At 44.1% G+C, this 4,105-nt stretch overlaps 1 protein-coding gene across 1 annotated transcript in view; it reads left to right on the plus strand.

The window, feature by feature from the left end:
* LOC116704065 (uncharacterized) overlaps positions 1-4,105 on the plus strand; it is a 17,027-nt gene that overhangs the window by 11,781 nt on the left and 1,141 nt on the right. The window lies entirely within an intron of this gene.

A 4,105-nucleotide genomic window follows, 5' to 3' on the forward strand; every position in this document is an offset into this window, starting at 1 on the left:
TCATCTTTGTCCCTCGCAAATGCACTTGACTCTTCTCTAAGCATTTGTTTAACAACCAATTGTTGTTCACAGGTCAAGTGGTCTAAGTTGACAGGAGGAACCCACTGTTGGTTTTTTTGATCTCTCTGTGACTTTTCTTCTCATCAGGTGGTATTATATCTTAATGTGTCTGTTGCAGAACGACGGAGAACAGGGTTGAACTGAACAGAGCTGAACCCGACGAACTGCGAGCTAGATTTACATGTGCTCCCTGGGTATACCGGATACAGTTTGTTATTCTCTGTAGCTCCCTATCATAATTTACCAGGCATCGATGTGATGCTGTGTCGCATTTCTGACATAGATGTTGACTTTACGTGAGGAGCAGAATATTACCAGCTGGCAAGTGTTTTCTAATCCCTCTTCCAAAAAAGATTCTCTCAGGTTCAAAGAGCATCTCAGTGTTTCCTTTGAGATCCGTTGTTACAGGGCACGTAATACACTTGACTTGTCCCCTTGGGACTACAATGACCGTCGTCCGGTTCATGACGGTAAGAAGCATTGTCACTGGTACTCCCTGGATCAAGATAATAGTGCCTCTGCCTTTCCTGAACCTAGTCTTAGTGACTGTCTGAGCAAAGTACTTTTTCCTTGTGCTGCACCTGGGCTTTCTCCTCTCTCATATTCAACAATGGCATTGAACCCTATTATTGTCTTTGTACTACGTCCTGCTCACAAGCACCGGAACTATTACCTCATCAGTTTTCTGATGTTTGACCTTTGTTCACACAGATTAGACTAACCTCAACCCAGCCCTGAAGGGAATCTTTGAGCCGTTGGCTGCTCTTAAATCCAGAATTTGCTCACTGTCACAAGTTACTGATTGGTGGATGTTGCATCAGGTAAGTTTTGGGACTTCCATGCTCACTCATGTGATACTGGCCCCTGTGTTCCACAAACCAGCGTCTTAACCTATTCATTTTACACCAGACCAACACTTCCGGCCTACCGCTGTGCTACTCGTTTGTGTTTTGTACCAGCATTCTCTGAATAAAGGATTGATCTTTCTGCTTTTCATTTGACATTGAAGAGATAACATGTTGTGGGGTGGGCAGTTTTTGTCTTTTTCGTTTCCTTTCAAGCGAATGTATAGCATCTATCGGTGGGTTCAGCTTTGAGTGTTTATCTTCTTGGGACATTGCTATTGAGGTTATGGCGTGTCCCCCAGTCACAACCTCCGCCAGTTTCCCGTCAGTTTTTGTCCCTCCCCTACTCTACACCCTTTTGCCCAATGTGTGTCACTGCCACATTTAAAACAATGGTTGCAGTTTTTGTTGTCCTGCTGACATGCTACACACTGTCTTTTTGGTCTCCTAGGAGCATTCACAGGTAAGTTGCCTCTGTTTATGTCGCCCGCTTGTCTCTCGTGCTGGACAGTTTTTAACAGTGATGCCACCTGGCCTGTAAGCTCCCTGATTGCTGTGTTGTTCTCTTCCATTTTTGTAAATAGGGGGTTTTTTTCTTTAGTCGTTTGTTAGTTTAGCTGCAAGCACATTGTTTGGAAAGACACTTTCATCTTACCTCCTCTCTACGTGTTCAGATTTGCCCGATGAGCGTTTTTGTTGGTGGCTTTAATCTTTTGGATCCTCTCATTTTCATTATATTGCGCAACCTGCATCTTTGTGAACAGCAGCTCCATTACTTTCCTCATCCCGCAATACATTCTCATTTCTGCTCTTATGTTGTCGTTTGACAAGCCTGTCATGATGGACTGTGAACACGGGCTTTGGACTAGCTCTTTGTTAATTTCAGGCCAGACTGGGCACGCTCGAGGCAAACAGTACCTTTTGGCGCAGATCCAGCACTAGTGGTGTTTCCCCAGGTCCCGTACAGCTTTTGTCAATTGTTGGTACAATACAGTTGCATCCTTTTCTGCATAGTGACTCTGAGTATTTGTCTAAGGATACAAGCGTAAGGTTCTTTTTCCCCTCAGATAACTCCTCAGTTTCAATCCAGGCCTCACAGCATAAATAACGCCTCCACAATTTCAAATTCAGGATAGCATTCCTTAGCCCCCTTTCAATCTGATGTTCCAAGCTACTAAAGCTAAGAGTGTCCTTTGAGGTTGACTCACCCCACATATCCATTTATTTTTGAAGTCCTTTCTGAACCCCCTTGAAGGAGCATAGAAGCTGTTACTCAGGACTCCTGCCTCCGCGTTGAGTCCATTGTGCCCCGCTGTCCCCAGAACTCCTTGCTCCAGCAACGACGGAAACGGTGTGCCTTTTCCTCGTGGTTGTTCCGATGCGGGCTGTGGTGAGTGAGCTTTTCCACGCCGTCCGCTACATGGGCACCGCTGCTGGTTTCACCGCCGTCGGCCGCTCCCGCTCCCCGTAGCCGGTCACGGTCATCGTTGTCCCGAGTTGTTTCGCGAGTCATTCAGTTGCAAAACACAGACATACCTTCGTCCTCCTTCTCTAGGAGCTCAACGCGCTCACAAAAGTTTATGACGTGCTTAACCAGTGCACGACGAGTTTTACCTGTAACGTCTGGTAAGTTTTCACCCGCAATGTTACAGTTCTCACAAACTCGGTGTAATTCTTTCACGGTTAATCCAATCAACTTTTCTTCAATTTCCAAAAGAAAGTCTTCACGGTGTTCCGACATCTTGCTGTTCGTGTTAGTGACTCGATACACTTTTTTCCTTTACAAAAAACAATAAAACGGCTCGGTGTCGTCCTAGCTAGACTGTAACTGTTAGCTCTGGAAGCTAAGCTACCTCGTGTCCCTTGCTCACACACACCGGTGTTTTACCGTGTTTTTCTTCGCTGCAGAGTAATCCTCATCTTGATAGGAATCCCAGCGGTGCCTCCAAATTGTTACACCACTCAGACGGAGACGCTGATAGTAGTGTATAAAAGTTCAGTTTATTCCTTCACAGTAGGATTGTTCACACAGCGAGTTCGAGTTCACTACCGCGGACACACACCAAACGTGTCTCTCCTTTTCTACACGGCCTCAACTTCTCTGCCAAAAGTGTCTTCTTCTTACAATGTATTACAGTAAGTTTGAACCACAAACCACTACACAGCTAGCCCCCTACTGGCAGGATGAAGAACTGCATAATTTATAATAGAACTACATACTTCAATGCATTACTAAACAGAATGCAGCTAAATTATGTGTTGTCTGTAAACCAAACAAAATACTTTCGATAAGGTTAATTCCAGGTGCTACATGATCACTGATAGAGCTAGAGATGGAGCCGGAATCGGCACAACAGACCCTGGGCAGGATTGTGTTTCTATTTTGGAAATTCAAACAGCATTTCACATTAAAGAAAGAACAGAGGAAACAAACCTCAACCAACCTCCTTTCAGCATCCAAATTACTCCACCTCCAACCTTAGCATCTTAAAGTTTTTTATTTAGCCAAGGGTAGTCATCTGCTGTAGTTGTACTAGTCACCTTGCTATTTTATAGATGTATCAGGAGCTATCATTAATGTGCGACTTTACATTCTCCTATATGCTGATTTACTAGCCCCAGAGCCATTGATTAGCCCTGTTCAACATGCTAGGCTAATGTTAGCTGCAATTAGCTCATGGTAGCAAGCAAGCAACAAATACAAAAATCTATCTGCTTGTTCGTGTACAAATTTAGTCAGTTGGAGCAGAAGAACACACTAGAATAGGCATGTTTAGTAAGCAGATGGGCGCGTTCCTACACTTATAAAGTGAAATTCAATGTGGAAGTAAGTATTCAGCATGCGTTACTCACATTGAGTAACATAACGGAATCTGTTACAAATTCCATTTTTGTCACGAGGGAGATGAGGCTTGGACTCAAATGCAATTCAAAACAGGATTTATTCCACAAAAAGAAAATATCCACAAGGCAACAGCATACATGACAGGAACGGGGAAACATCAAATCAACAGAAGGCCCAGCAAACACATGAGCCACAGAACGGAACCATACCACACAAGACAAAGTGTGTTTGTCTTTTGTGGGAACTAAACGCAGCTGAATTAGCACTGAATTAACGTTCATGCATTTCTTTCACATCTACAGCAGTCAGATTCACTGTGTGCACTCAGAAGGAATCACTGCACATGGGTAGGAAC

The sequence above is a fragment of the Etheostoma spectabile genome, chromosome 16, assembly GCF_008692095.1.
Source record: "Etheostoma spectabile isolate EspeVRDwgs_2016 chromosome 16, UIUC_Espe_1.0, whole genome shotgun sequence".
Lineage (NCBI taxonomy): Eukaryota > Metazoa > Chordata > Actinopteri > Perciformes > Percidae > Etheostoma > Etheostoma spectabile.